The sequence below is a fragment of the Podarcis filfolensis genome (assembly GCF_964270895.1).
Source record: "Podarcis filfolensis genome assembly, chromosome: 10".
Lineage (NCBI taxonomy): Eukaryota > Metazoa > Chordata > Lepidosauria > Squamata > Lacertidae > Podarcis > Podarcis filfolensis.
In genome coordinates this window covers 64,839,090-64,855,521 of record NC_139612.1, presented here as the reverse complement: position 1 = coordinate 64,855,521, position 16,432 = coordinate 64,839,090, and the positions used below count along the sequence as shown (strand labels likewise).

General features: G+C 44.6%; 1 long non-coding RNA gene across 1 annotated transcript; it reads right to left on the bottom strand.

Moving 5' to 3' along the window:
- Window positions 1–325: 325 nt before the first annotated feature.
- Window positions 326–4,411, bottom strand: LOC310743358. Its single transcript, XR_014538977.1, has 3 exons — window positions 4,241–4,411; window positions 3,577–3,800; window positions 326–797 (listed from the first exon to the last, which is right to left on the bottom strand). It is a non-coding gene; the product is annotated as an uncharacterized lncRNA (long non-coding RNA).
- Window positions 4,412–16,432: the final 12,021 nt, after the last annotated feature.

Genomic DNA, 16,432 nt, shown 5'->3' with positions numbered 1-16,432 from the left:
CTCCAATTCCTGGTGTGATTTCACAATCCATCTGTCTTCACAGGGAACTCTGGGAATTCCAACCCTGGAAGGGGAAGAGGGATCTGCTAACAGCTCCTCGCTAGAGGACCAGTGGCCCAATCTAGCAGGGCTCATATTATCTCCTTCCTTCCTTCCTTCCTTCCTTCCTTCCTTCCTTCCTTCCTTCCTTCCTTCCTTTTTACAAGTAAGCAGAACAACAACAACGTAAATAAAGAGACCAGCATGGAAACAGTAAGCACACAGGAAAAGGCAAATGCAGTGCAATTCCTCCAATAATTGAAATACTTTATTGTCACTTGTACAACTTGTATACAGTGAGATTACACAAGCACCCCCCACTCTTAGACTTAATTCCCCTTGTTTACTGACGCACACCCACCAAACCCGAAAGTCAGTTGCCCTCTTGTTATCTTTTCATTCAGCAGCCTAACAAGCCACGGATAGAAGCTGTTCTTTACCCTGTTGGTGTGACTAAGCATGCTTCTATATCTTCTGCCTGAGGGCAGGAGATCAAGAAAGTGCTAGCCAGGGTGTGAATCATCCCTGAGAATTTTCCTCACTCTCCTGAGGCAACGTTCTTCCGCGATGTTATCCAGCAGATTCACGGGACAGCCCATAATATCTTGTGCTGTATTCACCACCCTCTGTAGGCACTTCCTATCAGTTGATGTCAAACCAGCGTACCACACCGTGATGCAGTATGAAAGGACACTTTTTATTGTGGACGGTAGAAGGAGATCATCAAATGTTGATTGACATCGTTCTTTCACAATACTCTGCAATAATGCACAGAAATGGGGAGGAAATTAATACCAATGGAATAGCCACACACTTAAAACTACAAAAATGCCCATCTATTTGATAGTACAGTTGTACCTCGGGTTAAGTACTTAATTCGTTCCGGAGGTCCGTACTTAACCTGAAACTGTTCTTAACCTGAAGCACCACTTTAGCTAATGGGGCCTCCCGCTGCCGCCGCGCCGCCGCAGCACAATTTCTGTTCTCATCCTGAAGCAAAGTTCTTAACCTGAAGCACAATTTCTGGGTTAGTGGAGGCTGTAACCTGAAGCGTATGTAACCCGAGGTACCACTGTTTTTGAGTTTAGCTGCCATACCATTCAGCACTTTACCTAACCAAGCCCAATCCTTTTCTGCCTTGCTAATTTGGTGTCCTGTGTGCTGCTTGGTTTACTTGCTGTCAAAATGTCTCTGGTTTTTTGTTTTTGTTTTTTTTAATAAAAAAGAATGTGTGCCCTCCCCCCAAGAAAAAGGCGAACAAACTTCGAGACTGCTTCAGGAACCCAATATCCTCAGAAATGGCACCTCATTACATGGAAGCCCAGAGGCAGCCTTTATAGCCCAAAGAAGACTGGTGGGTTTCCCGCTGGCAGATGCCATTTAACAAGCAATCTGCTAGGTTGGAGCTTGCCTTCTGCTTTTAAGTGGGCCCCAGATAAGATCAGAAGCCCCTTGCAATACATAGCCGGAGCTCAAATTGACACGAGGTTATAGCACAAACTAATGTAGAGGTGGAGAGAGAGAGAGACTCTGTTTTGGCATCTCCCCTGAATTAATGAAGGTTGCTGGTAATGCGATGTGCTGCTGTTATGAAGATGCTGAGGCACGTGGAGGATTCAAAGAGAGCAAACTGCTCAATATTCGGTCAGACCATCAGTCCTTCGCCTTCTTCTTCTTCTTCTTCTTCTTCTTCTTCTTCTTCTTCTTCGGCGATCACTTGTAGCCGAGTAAGATTGTCTTCCATAAACACGGTCTTAACAGTGAGTCCGTAAGTGACTGTGGAGGCTAATTCTGGATCCACACGTCTTTCCACAGTGGGGACATTGGTTTCTGGGCGGGAGTTGATCACGGTGAGGGTTTGCCAAGGGTGCCTTCCTCTCCGCACGTTTCTCCCTTGCGTCCAGAGTCTGAGTGTCTTCAAAGCCCATGACACCTTTGGTAAAGGCTGTTCTCCAACTGGAACACTTGCAGCCCAGTGTTTCCCTGTTGTTGGTGTTTATACTGTACTACTTTTTTTTTAGATTTGCCTTTAGAGAGTCTTTAAACCTCTTTTGTTGACCACCAGCATTACGCTTTCCATTTTTAAGTTCGGAATAGAGGAGTTGCTCTGGAAGACGATAATCAGGCAACTGCATAACATAACCAGTCCAACAAAGTTGATGTTGAAGAATTATTGCTTCAACATTTATTTCACCTACAGAAGCTGAGCAGATCAACAGTCAAATTTTATTTCAGCATTAGTGATGGGATAGTGCCCTCTGCTCAGTGGTGGCTGTCATAGTTGATATGTCCCAGCCTATGGCCTGGGGCACCCCCTAAGCTCAGCGCCCTGTGCAGTGGAACCGGTCACACTGCCATCTCTGTGCCCATTGAGAATGGGCACCAGCACAATTGCTGGGAAACACAAGCTAGAGAATGTTGTGCTCATATCCTGCCAGAGAAAGTCTCCTCATTATGCCCAATGATAGGGCCAGTCCCTGCTGGCTGCAGCTCTCCAGGGTCCCAGAAAAGTGTCATTTTGAACCAGAATGTTTTGCATCCCAAGCACATGTTCTGTCACTGAGCTATGAGCCTTCTGGAAAGTAAGTACATAGTTCAAATTGGGGTGTTCAAACATAACATTCAATAGGTGTACAATCTTGTGTACCTGTGTATATACAAATAGTAGAGCTGGACACCCCTGCAGTTATTCAAATATAACAATAATAATTTATTACTTGTACTCCACCCATCTGACTGGGTTTCAACTCTGGGCAGCTTCCAACAGAATATAAGGAACACAATGAATCATTACACATTAAAAGCTTCCCGGTACAGGGCTGCCTTCAGATGACTATGGAGAGTTGTATAGATTTGCTATAAAATAGCTGTGGGTTAAACCACAGAGCCTAGGACTTGCCGATCAGAAGGTCGGCGGTTCAAATGCCCACGACGGGGTGAGCTCCCGTTGCTCAGTCCCAGCTCCTGCCAACCTAGCAGTTCAAAAGCACGTCAAAGTGCAAGTAGATAAATAGGTACCACTCCGGTGGGAAGGTAAATGGTGTTTCCGTGTGCTGCTCTGGTTCGCCAGAAGCGGCTTCGTCATGCTGGCCACATGACCCGGAAGCTGTACGCCGGCTCCCTCGGCCAATAAAGCGAGATGAGCGCCGCAACCCCAGAGTCGGCCACGACTAGACCTAATGGTCAGGGGTCCCTTCACCCTTCACAGGAATGTTCACACATTACATCTGATAACTGTACAGTCTAATGTCCAATGGCAAAAAAAGCTGAACTGTACACAGTTATTCAGGTGTTCGATGAGTGTAAAGTCTGTGCATCTGGGTACACCAATAGCTAAGGCTAGACCTGGATAGCTCAGCTGGATAGAGTGGGGTGCTGATAACGCCAAGGTTTCGGGTTCGATCCCCATATTGGACAGCTCCATATTCCTGCGTTGCATGGGGTTGGACGAAATGATCTTCAGGGTCCCTTCCAACTCTACAATCCTATGATTCTATGTACAAATCGACAAGTGTACTCTTTCACAAGCACACATACATGGATAGAGAGAGCCTCTTCCTGTCTTCAGCATGAAATGTAGACAAGCCAATGTAAATAAATGACTGTGGCTCCTCATTTGGACCCTGAGTAATTTCCCTGCTTCTTTTCCAAGACATGCGAAAGGAACTGCTCTCCTCTTTCACTTTGCTTTCGTTTCCTGGGGCTGGAGACCGGTGCCAAAAGGAGGATCTGGGGCTCAGCGCCCTATCGCAAACGAAACCCTGTTTCAGTTTATCAAAAGAACAGTAGGCAAGACATTAGCACAGTGAATAAATAAATATTCACACTTCACCGCTTCTCTGGGATTGCTCCCTGTTAAGCAGATTTCGATCTTGTAGAATGCAGGAAAAGAGACTGTTGATATTCTTTAAACATATATTGGGACATCCCTGTTTCCTTGTAAAGTATCCCATGCGTGCGTTTATAGCAGTGCAGTAATTAAGACAGAAATCGCTTCAGGATGTTTGATGTTTAAAGCTCTAAATTATACTTCTCCCAAATAAAAGAAGGAAGAACGTGCCTCACGCTAGCCAAGATTCCTGTTATTTTTGATCACGTAGAAGACATTTACATTAACGATGGTGGATCAGAATACTAAGTTTTCCGGTATGCAATATTCAGCTGTGTTGCGATTTGTACCATTTCCCTGAGAAGGTCTTACCTGGTTTCAGGGCCGGCCAGTCCATGAGGTAAACTGAGGCAGATGCCTCAGGTGACAGAATCCAAGGGGAACCTCTACTGGTGCGCTCCCTGCCTCCACTACCAGAGAAGCTTTGTGGCGGATTCTGGGTTAGAGCAAAATCTCGCAATGGCCCTGCAGCATCTCAAGAGAGCTCTGTGAAATCATGTGGAGGCCTCGTGTGACTGTCCCAAGGCCCTGGTGAGCAAGTCAGAACTTGCAGACCTTGCAGTGTTGCTGGGTCTCATGGTGTGCTTCGCAAGACATGACAGCCAGCTGACGATCAGGCCTTGCAGAGCCCTTTGCATGGCAAGTAAAACGGGGTTTTACTGGGCGATTCCCTGCAAAATCAGACAATTGCCCACAAGCGGTCTTTCAGCTGTGTTGTTGTTAAGATTTGAATACTGCCCTATGTCCATAGATCTCAGGGTGGTTCACAACAATATAATTTACCTGCTCCACACCTGACATTATACATAGCAATAGTTGTAGATGGCAGAAATTGTTACGAAAAAGGAGCAATGCTGCTGAGTGCTCCAGGTGGCTGGAAAGCCAAACAGGATGTTGATGTTTTGGGACTGTACTGTGGGAACAAGGGACAGTCTATTATGTGCACTGAGCACCGGATGTTAGCTCAGAGTGTCACATGACCCTGTACTGGAAGTACATGGGTGGAGTTATTCTCTCTCTGGCTGCTGATGTGAGAGGGTGCAGACATGATTTCTCTGCACCACTGAGGAAAGACAGAAATAAAGGCATGTAAATACATTTCTGTCTGTCTCTCTCCCCTCCCTGGGGATGGCAGGGGGGAGTGGCTGTGTTCTTCTCACGTTTGAAGAAGGATCGGCCGATAGAGATCTCGCCTTGTCTTGCCGGGAGTCGCTGACGGGGAGGTCAACATGGAATCAAGCCGGGCACCTGGAGAGTGGCCAAATTCCTCTGAAGATATGGCTTGATTCAACATATGGTAGCAGACGCTGCTGGTTATCTGATCCATGGGAATCAGCATGAGAGGTGAGAGGTTGATGGATCGTGTGCCATCCTCTGCACCAAGGAAAGAAGATAACGTCTGCATTGCAGCCAGAAGCTGAACAGACGGAAGGACACCAAGAGGGGGTGTTTTCAAAGCAACGGAGCCCTAAAAAGGTATGCTGAATATCGGGCTAAAAGTGTGAATGCAGATTGATTTATTCTCTGGTTCACGAGAGCTGCGTTTGGAAAAACAGCTCTGAGAGTAAAGGCTTGCATACCAAAGATTTTTGTGGTGAGATAACGAAGAGGTATGCACAGTTGCTAAGCAACGACAGTCAGGCCAGTGGAAAACTACTGACACCTGGGGCTGGCTCAGTCAGAGCCGGGAAAGCGAAAGTTGTTTTGACTTTGAGACAGCTTGGAGATTGCCTGCCTGAGAGAGAGGCAGAAAGACAGCTCAAAAGGAGCTTTTGGGATTTTACTAGCTCGAGAGTGGAGAGCTGAGGCTTGGATTCAAAATGGATGCCAAGGACAGGGGGAGGGAAGAACGGAGTTCTAATTCCCCCACTGATGTTGCTACTGGAGAGGATGCTGTAGCTTTGAACGTTGTCCGATGCTACAATTGCGGACAGGCTGGGCATCTTCAGCGGAACTGCAAGAAGCCACGCCAGCCGAAAGGAGCGAAGGGCCGCTCAGCAAAGCCTGAGGCAGCAGGCAAAGGTCATACCAAGTCTTCGGTGAAACCTGCAAAGGCCCTGATGGCGAAAGGAACCACGCCAGATGTTGGACACTCTTTTGGATTCGATACGGGCTGTAATTTTCATATGTCCCCACACAAGGGACTCTTTTCGACGTTTAAGAAGCAAAGCTTCGCTGTGGAACAAGCCAACGGTCAGAAGCTGGAAGCGACCGGGGTTGGAACTGTGTATCTTAAGAGTCTGAACCTGACTATACACAATGTTTACTTGGTTCCTGAATTGAAGTTCAATCTGCTGAGTGTTTCGCAGATTGCAAAGAAAGGACTGAAACTGTCCTATGATGATAAGAGCTGCGAGATCTTCAAAGATGGAGAGTTATATCTTTCTGCCAGACAGAAAGGTGGACTGTATTTGTTGGACTTTGAGCAAAGTGATTACATGGAATGTAATTCTGAGTCTAACTTGATTTCTCTTGCAGGTGTGACCAAAACGAGCGCCAAGAAGGTGGCCAGGGTCGACAGAGCGTTTCAGCGGGTGTATGCTGATGTGATTGGTCCTCTAGAACCATCTAGAGGCAAAGCAAGATTTTATCTTGTGTGTGTGGATCATTTCTCTAACTATGTCTGGGTTTATGTGTTGAGAAAGCCACAGGAAGCCTTGGAAAGGTTTCAGGAGTTTTGTGACAAGGTTAAAGATATGCATGATGCTAACATTGATTGTCTTTTCACAGATGAGAAGCAGATTTTTCTTTTACAGGATTTCCAGAGGTTCCTGCACAAGAAAGGGATAAGACACAAGGTTGCTGTTTCAGCGAAAGCGTGGAACAGGGGTGTCTGTGTACGGCTGAACAAAGAATTGCAAAAGGGGATGAATGCGCAATTGCTTAGTTCACATCTGCCACATGAGTTCTGGGCGGAGTCACTCATGTCGTTTTGTCATGCGTGGGTGAGAAAGGTTTCAAAAGAGTTGGGAAGTTCTCCTTTTGAGAAACTGTTCCAGAGAAAACCTTCTGTTGCCCATTTCAAGGTTTTTGGGTCTCATGTGAGGACAGAAGCTCCAGGTGGAGTAAAGAATGCCAGAGGCATTTTTGTGGGATATGAAAAGGGTCTCTACAGAGTAATTTTGTCTGAATCTGGTCAGGTGATTCTCACAAAATTTCTAGAGAGTGCTCCTGAAAAGGAGAGAGTGATAGCACACACATTTCCCACAGAGGACGATTCAGATGATGATGATGATTTCACAGATTACAGTGGTACTGAGAGTGACAGTGATAGCTCAGAGAGCTCTGTTGTCACAGTCATTGAGAGAAAATCTCACACAATGGATAGACCTTCACAGGTGAAGGTTGAACCACTGTTTACTGTTGAAACTGGTTCTCCTAAGAGTCCTGAGACAGAACCAGTGAGCAGAGAGGATCAGCACCTCATACGCAGGTCTGAGAGAGTCACAAAGGGTGAACCACCCAAAAGGTACTCAGAAGAGTATGCTAATTTAGCTGTTGCATGTGTTGCTGTTGTACACAACCGAGGACAGGTTGGAGCTGTGTCTAAGGCAGAGACAAAGACACAACAGAGAGTTGCTAGCCAAGGTAATGCAGATGCACTCATTCCTTGGAAGCCAGACAACCAGAGAGGTACACTGGGGAAACCAGTGGCGGGTAGTTCCAAGGGTGGAACTGAAACAACAGGGGAGTGTTATGTGTATAACAACTGTTTGTTTTCTTCTCTGGATCACGCTTTGCTTGCCGCAACATGCATTGATTCTTTTGGGGGAGGTTGTTACGAAAAAGGAGCAATGCTGCTGAGTGCTCCAGGTGGCTGGAAAGCCAAACAGGATGTTGATGTTTTGGGACTGTACTGTGGGAACAAGGGACAGTCTATTATGTGCACTGAGCACCGGATGTTAGCTCAGAGTGTCACATGACCCTGTACTGGAAGTACATGGGTGGAGTTATTCTCTCTCTGGCTGCTGATGTGAGAGGGTGCAGACATGATTTCTCTGCACCACTGAGGAAAGACAGAAATAAAGGCATGTAAATACATTTCTGTCTGTCTCTCTCCCCTCCCTGGGGATGGCAGGGGGGAGTGGCTGTGTTCTTCTCACGTTTGAAGAAGGATCGGCCGATAGAGATCTCGCCTTGTCTTGCCGGGAGTCGCTGACGGGGAGGTCAACATGGAATCAAGCCGGGCACCTGGAGAGTGGCCAAATTCCTCTGAAGATATGGCTTGATTCAACAAGTTGGCTCGAAGGCCAACTGCAAGGTGGAATTAGACCCATGTGTGGGAGGTTCGCCTTCCCTGCCTTATAAAAAGTTTCCCCAGTTTCTGTTCCTACCACCATCATCAGGTGGGGTGAAGGGAATAGAAAGTGAGGCAAGGCTCAAGGGCTTGTGACTGTCACATCCTACATTTCTTCAACATTGCACTGGTCATGTTGTGCGGATGCCTGATGATCATCTTCCAAAGCAACTCCTCTATTCTGAACATAAAAATGGAAAATGTAATGCTGGTGGGCTACCAAAGAGGTTTAAAGACTCTCTCAAGGCAAATCTTTAAAAAATGTAGTATAAACACTGACAACTGGGAAACAGTGGCCTGCAAGCGCTCCAATTGGAGAACAGCCTTTACCAAAGGTGTCATGGACTTTGAAGACGCTTGAACTCAGGACGAAAGGGAGAAACATGCTAAGAGGAAGGCATGCTTGGCAAACCCTCACCGTGATCAACTCCTGCCCGGAAACCTATGTCCGCACTGTGGAAGGACATGCGGATCCAGAATTGGCCTCCACAGTCACTTACGGACTCACTATTAAGACCGTGTTTATGGAAGACAATCTTACTCAGCTACGAGGGATCGCCAAAGAAAGAGAAGACATTTTAGATTAGCTGTTGCAGATGAGCTGTAGGCAGTGACATAGCATGGGGGACTACAGAGGTGGTTGACCCAGGTGCAAAATTGTAAGGGGCACAGCATTGGTGCTGCCTCAAGACAGCTGTGTACTTCTGTCACTGGGCTCTGTTGAAAACGGCTTCTCCATGCAAACCAGAAAGCAACCTCTCCAGATAACGGAACAACTCTTTTTTTCTTATCTTTGTGGCTACAATCTCTTGGGTGATGCAGACGCCATTAGGCAGTTGAATGAGCATGCATACTCTGTCCATTTCCCAACCAGCGGCCCACCCCCTATGTGCAGCCCCAGGTGCTCACAACCCATGCTGTACACCACTGGCTGTAAGGTTCTCCTTTTGGTAGCAGCTGTAGGACTCTTGGTATTGACATTTCTATTCCGCCTTAAGGAACAGGCATGTGGAATTGTTGCATGTCACATGTCTGTTTACATTCCAGCACAGTATGCTGGGAACTTCCGTTTGTGCATAGCTTTTGCTTTTGCTGTTCTCTTCGAGATGACATGAGAGAGAGAGACAACATGTTTCTTTGTTCTGATGTACCGTATTTTTCCTCTATAAGACGCACCAGACCACAAGATGCACCTAGTTTTTGGAGCAGGAAAATAAGAAAAAAAAAATTCTGAATCTCAGAAGCCAGAACAGCAAGAGGGATCGCTGCGCAGTAAAAGCAGCAATCCCTCTTGCTGTTCTGGCTTCTGGGATAGCTGCGCAGCCTGCATTTGCTCCATAAGATGCACACACATTTCCCCTTACTTTTTAGGAGGGGAAAAGTGAGTCTTATAGAGCAAAAAATACGGTATGTTTAATAAATCTGTAGCTGTACCATGACTTACGCCTCACACCTACTTCTGTGTGCGCAGTACACTCTGCTAATTGTGTGCCCTGGCTTTTGAAGTTCGGGTCGCTGATTTACGTTGGAGCATGGGCCAATGGAAGGAGACGTCCGAGCTGGGCTTGCCAGCTGGCCTCCTGGCCGCTCTGCATGTTGACACTTTGAACATCTAGCTTCAGCCTAGGAATCAAATGCAGACTAGAAACTGCATTCTCCTTGTGCTCTGCTGTGCATCTGTTGGCCAACTCAAGACCCTCTACCATTTACTAAATGCTTTTAGTATAATGGTTCTGTGTCATTATCAGGGAGAATACTAACGTATCCTATATGCGTGTGGAGAAGGCTAGAACATGTTATGCTCTTCCAGTGCAAAAAAACACTTTAAAACTGAAGGCAGAAACCACCCCTGGGTATCCTCTACAGAAGTCCGCAGCAATTATTCCAAACCACGGTCTTATCATGGTATTTCTCTCTCCTCTCCTTCCCATCCCAAGGCAAACTATAAGCCCCCTCCCCTTTGCAGATCTCTCTGCTTTCAAAGGCAGGAAACATTTTCTCACTCCCCCCCCCCCTTTTCAACTTTTTCTCTCATTTGATTGTCACTTGGCTGAAATATAAAGAGCATTACAGCTTGTGGGAATACCAATTAGAGCTAATTATAACCTGACTGATCTGCCTTAGCATGAGAATGCCTCATCAAATGATTCTCTCTCTCTCTCTCTCTCTCTCTCTCTCTCTCTCTCTCTCTCTCTCACTCTCTCTCTCTCTCTCTCCAGCACACATGTACATTTACAGACTAGCTTCATTTTCTGCTCTACGGACTCAACCACAGTCACTGTCATCGTCTGAAGCAGGTGCACATTTGGGAATATTCACAGACAACTGTCACATAAAAACTGCCTCCAGCAAAATTCGAAGGTGGCAGTTGGATAATGACTAGGGGAGGTCCAAACACATCCCCTTCTGAGCCAAACAACAACAACAACAACAACAATAATTTATTATTTATACCCTGCCCATCTGGCTGGGCTTCTCCAGCCACTCCGGGCGGCTTCCAATATATATATATATTAAAATACTGTAATACACCAAACATTAAAAGCTTCCCTAAACAGGGCTGCCTTCAGATGTCTTCTAAAAGTCTGGTAGTTGTTGTTCTCTTTGACATCTGGTGGGAGGGCATTCCGCAGGGTGGGTGCCACTACTGAGAAGGCCCTCTGCCTGGTTCCCTGTAACTTGGCTTCTCGCAGTGAGGGAACCATCAGAAGCCCCTCGGTGCTGGACCTCAGTGTCTGGGCTGAATGATGGGAGTGGAGACGCTCCTTCAGGTATACTGGGCCGAGGCCATTAAGGCTTTAAAGGTCAGCACCAACACTTTGAATTGTGCTCAGAAACATACTGGGAGCCAATGTAGGTCTTTCAAGACCGTTGTTATATGGTCTCGGCGGCCGCTCCCAGTCACCAGTCTGGGTGCCGCATTCTGGATTAGTTGTAGTTTCCGGGTCACCTTCAAAGGTAGCCCCACATAGAGAGCATTGCAGTAGTCCAAACGGGAGATAACCAGAGCATGCACCACTCTGGTGAGGCAGTCTGCAGGCAGATAGGGTCTCAGTCTGCGTACCAGATGGAGCTGGAAAACAGCTGCCCTGGACACGGATTTGACCTGTGCCTCCATGGACAGCTGTGAGTCCAAAATGACTCCCAGGCTGCGCACCTGCCACACTTACCCACAGCATCTTAGAATCATAAGATTTTAGAGTTGGACGGGACCATGAGGGTCATCTAGGCCATTCGCCTGTAATGCAGGAATCCTTTGCCCAATTTGGGACTTGAACCTGTGACTTGGAGATTAAGAGTGTCTCTGCCTTGCTGCATTTGAACACCGGGTTGTTTGTTGGGCTTCATCCAGGGCACCTCAGCTGTTCAACTGTATCACTTGTTTCTGAAAATGCTATTGTTCCGACAGGCTTCCCCAGATGGATAAATGGGTCTGGATCTATACAGATAAAAGAAACACGACAGGAAGAAACATCGTAAGAGCTCTTTACTGAAAATCCCATTGGAGGCAGATTACTTCTCTACAGCGCCACCCAGTGTCACATGTTTATAATGCAATTATAATGATGTATTTGGCTAGTGTAGCTGAGTCCCGTGTGTGTCCATTTGTTAGGGTTTTAGTCTTGTTTTAAATGTAGCTGTTGTCTTTTGTGTTTTTAACTATTTTATGTGTAAATTGCCTTGAGATGGTGCTTTAGAAGGCAATTGATAAATCAACTGCAGCAATAATAATAATATTTTTCTCCAAAGTCTAAACTCAACTTAACTGGTTTATATCAATATATATGCTTAAGTTATTTTAATTATGAAAATTTTACCCCTCTGCTTACCCACCACTCAGTAATTTATTTAAATCGGTTTTTTACCCTACTCTTTAGCAAAAAGAAGAAGAAGAAGAAGAAGAAGAAGAAGAAGAAGAAGAAGAAGAAGAAGAAGACTCTATGAGCAACTTACAAATATTGGTGGCAAAGTCAGTCCTTGCCCTTCAGCTTGTGGGTGGTGGTGGGGAGTCATGACATGCAAGGAAAAAGGGATGAGGAGGGAAGAGAGAGGAAAGTAAGCTCATTACAGGAATGCTTAAAGCTACAATTCTTCTAACAGGCAGATGGGATGGAAATAGTTCAGGTACCTTGGTGACAACTGAAGGAGGATCTGTCAGGAGAAGCAGTGGAAGATTTCTACTTCTCCACTGTCTCTGTTTCTCTGCTTTGCAGCACAATGATTTTGTGTAAGATGTGCTGGTGTGGTGGTGATTTTTTAAAAAGGGATATAAATTATATAAAGTTCTAGTTTCTTGTCTAAAGAGCTAAACAATTGCCTGTAGAAAGTGGATCTATAGTGTTACTGAAGAGTTGTAATCCTCTCTTAATAAGTGGGGAAAGAGCTAATTATTTGTTTCCAAAGCAAACGTGCACCTTATCCTTAATTTAGCGAAAATACCAAGCAAGGGGAAACAGACTGAAACCAGGAAGCTCATGAAAGGAAACCTTCAGCCAAAAAGAGCTTGGGTTGATATCGGCATTCTGCAGAATGAAGAGGGTAGATGGAGACAATAGCCTTCTGGATTGTACCATTTTGGACTAAGGGGGTGGCACAGGTTTGTCTCAATGCTAGAGCTCCAACAAAATGTCTCAAAAGACATTTACTCCTGAGATTTCCCCCCCCCCCTGAGTTTTTTTATTTTTCTCAACCCCTTCCTGCCCCCGGCCACAGAAAAAAATAATATTTAGGGGCTCTTCCTCCCAAAAAAAGATTACCCACAGCTTTCTTTTAAAATGGTGGCCTCCACTCCACTTCCACAGTGCCCAAAGGTAATACTAGGACTGTAGAATGCTTGTGTGTATAGCTGAAAGGGTTTAACTGAAATATTCCACTGAAGCTAAGGGAGCGTTTAACTTTAAATCACATGGGAGGTTATTGAATTGCAAATCAACCTCTTGGGGAGCTAGTCTTTGGTCTTTTGTTCCCAGTCAGAGTAGAAGTAAGATGTGATAATGAAACTGTCCAGAAGCTGCATGGCCTTAGCCAGGATGCATGATATTGCAGGCTAGAATGGGGGATGGACAGAATTTTGATATCAGTCCTGTTTAAAGTTATTTTTAAGATGCTGAGCCTGTGCTGGACATGCACAATATATTGTACAACTGTTTGGATGTATCACTTACTGTTGTTGTTTTTTTTCTGTTTTGAAGAAAGTTCTGTAAGTACAGCTTTGAATCAAATACTTATGGGTCTGGACAATGTTTTATTCCAAAAGGAGTCAGCTTTTATGTATCCAGTTGCTTCATGCTGCACGATACTAATATCTGCAATCAGAGAGGCAGAGCAGAGGCAGCTGAGAGTTGGCTGAGCCACACCCACTGGCAACCTGAGCTCAGGTAAATTATTTCATGCACACAGGTGTGAGTCGGTAACTGTTTATTACAACAATTATTACCATCAATTTATTAATCACCTTCTAAACCACCATCTCAAGGTAATTGACACACAATTAAAAACACACATTAAAAATGTATTTAAAACAAGACTAAAACCCCATCAAGCTTAGGACACTTGTGGTAAAGATCCGCTTATTCAGCTGGGAAAGGCTACCGAAACAAAAATGCCTTCAGCTGTTTCTGGAAAGTGAAGATGGTGGTCACCTGTTGCATCTCAACAGGAATGCTGTTCCACAGAACAGCGTCAGCCCCACTAAAAGCCCCACTGCGAGTTACTGCAGAGGGTCTGCTGAGATCTTTGGAACTTGCAGGAGAGACTCTCCCACACACCATAGTGATCTTCAGGGGGTGGGGGCGGTGGGGGGGGTAGGATAGCTGCTCTGTGCTTCTTCTATCTAAACTAAATCTCCATTTCCCAATTGTGTGCATATGTTCTACAGATCATAAACATGCTTGCATTGCCTCTTCGGCTATTATCACCAAACTTATACCTGCTGTTTGCATGCGTGACTGAGCCTCAAGACTTCAAAAAAAGAAAATGTGACAATCTCCATTAATAGCGCTGATAATGGGATTCTAGGCAGAGCAGTCTAGGGTGGTAAATGCCGGCATCTCGCAGTTCATGGCAGTGCAAATGTATTTCATTATTCCCCAACTCCTTTCTTCCTTCTCCCTCCTCTGAAGTATTCCATGCTGTGGGACCTGCCCCAGCTTGTCTACTGAGACTGGATTCTCCTGCTTGCATTTTCCATCGATTTAATGCTTGTCATGAGAGAAAGGATGTAGACAAATGGGATGAAGCAGACAAAGGGTCTTCTCTGTCTACTTCAGCTGACACTATTTCAATTGCAATTAGGCAGAATGCGAATAAGGGCAGTCATATACAGTAGTACCTTGGCTGTCAAACTTAATCCGTTACGGAAGTCCATTCCAGAACCAAAGCGTTCCAAAACCAAGGTGCTCTTTCCCATAGAAAGTAATGCAAAATGGATTAATCCTTTCCGGACTTTTAAAAACAGCAATTTAACATGAATTTTACTATCTAACGAGACCATTGATCCATAAAATAAAAGCAATAAACAATGTACTGCAGTCACACAATCAATCAATCAGTAGCTGAAATGGGTTCCACACAGTCACAAAAACAAAACAAAAAAGCCGCAAAAACAAAAATGCAAAATAAATAGCAAAAACAGACAGACCTCAGCGTAACACTCAAAACGGAAGTGCAACACTCAAAACGGAGCACGTTCCGCTTCCAAAAAAAGGTTGCAAACTGGAACACTTACTTCTGGGTTTGCAGTTTTTGAGTTCCAAGTTATATGAGTACCAAAGTACCACTGTACTAGAGATTCTTCTTCTTTTTAACATTCTCCATATGGAACTGTTTCAGACCAGGCTGCTAATGTGAACTGGATATTGTGAATACTATGTACAGTCCTCGTCACCTCACCTAAAAAGAACATTGTAGAGCTGGAGAAGGTTCTGGAAAAGCTGAGCCGAAAGGATCAAGGCTCTGGAGCAACTTCCCTATGAAGAAAAGTTACCATGTCTGGGGCTTCTTAATTGAGAGATAGGATGAGTAAGAGGACAGATGATAAAAATTTATAAAATGATGCATGACATGTAGAAAGTGGATAGAGGGTGGGAAATCCCACATCATATCAGAATGAAATCCAAAATAGACCAGAGGCAATTGTACTTCATCCAGCAGAGCTTTGCTGCTACTGAGGGCAAGTGAGCATAAATGGTCACAAATCCAATATACTCAGGATTTGCACTGTCCATAAGAAATCCAGTTGTAGCAGACTTAACCTTAACCTTAGCAATGACTTATAATAAGACTAAACCATATCACTATAGCATACAGGACAGAACACCAGAACAAAGAGACAGAAAGAGAAAGTGAGTGAGACCCAGACTCCTCCTGGTATTATTATTATTATTATTATTATTATTATTATTATTATTATTATTTTTAGAAGATATTTATTAAGATTTTCCATTTTATACAAACCAAGAAAAAAAGGAAAAAAATTAAAAAGAAAAAATATTAAAAACACATAAATTTCATATCTTATTTTTCAATAACATTTTTCCCTGACCTCCTCATACCTCCCCTTCTTGTATTCCAGTTCAAATTGTTCATCCAGCAAATCCTTATCTCATAGCATTACAGCTAAAAGCCTTATTTTCTATCCATCTTCTTAAATTATTGTAACTTATACTTTTACTTATATACAAAAAAAGAACTATTTTTTTCATATTATTTTATACCATTACAGCTGATAACCCCTTAATTTCAATCCAACATCACTCAATATTCCAATATTTTTGCAAATAGTCTTTGAATTTCTTCCATTCTTCTTCTGCCGATTCTTCTCCCTGGTCACGGATTCTGCCAGTCAATTCTGCCAATCCCTGGTCTTATTATTATAGTCAGCATGACCTTGACAGAAAGATAACAGAACCAGTTTAAACCAGCCTTACTCAGCTTCCCAGAAGGAATAACCCAAACATCAGAAACCTTCTGCCTATTTCTTTCACATAGAAAGAAAACTTTCCAGAACCCTCTTGAACGAAGTAGAATAGGAAAGCTACATCAGATCAATACTTTCTGTACAGTGGTACTCCACGTTACATACGCTTCAGGTTACAGACTCTGCTAACCCAGAAATAGTACCTCGGGTTAAGAACTTTGCTTCAGGATGAGAACAGAAATCGTGCTCCGGCGGTGCGGCGGCAGCAGGAGGCCCCATTAGTTAAAGT